This window comes from Pygoscelis adeliae, unplaced genomic scaffold (genome assembly GCF_000699105.1).
Source record: "Pygoscelis adeliae isolate BGI_AS28 unplaced genomic scaffold, ASM69910v1 Scaffold467, whole genome shotgun sequence".
NCBI lineage: Eukaryota > Metazoa > Chordata > Aves > Sphenisciformes > Spheniscidae > Pygoscelis > Pygoscelis adeliae.
Window position 1 is genome coordinate 1,625,315 of NW_008825253.1, and position 287 is coordinate 1,625,601.

A 287-nucleotide genomic window follows, 5' to 3' on the forward strand; every position below is an offset into this window, starting at 1 on the left:
CACCGCTTCGCCGTTCACAGCCAAGCCGCAGGGACCCTCAGGGGAAAGGTTAAAAGAAAACGGGGAAAAGCGAGGGTTTGAAAAAAATAAAATAACCACCCCAAACTCCGTAAAACAGTATTTAAGATCGGTGGCTTTATAAGCAGATCCCACGCTGCTGCCTGCATCATGAGGGCTTTTTGCCTGTTGTCTCTGGATTTGGTTGGGTGTTTTTTTTGGGGGGGTGGGGGGGGGGTTTTTGACCCCTCAGTGTCTCGAGCACGTTTTTTACGAACCTCACATACCTG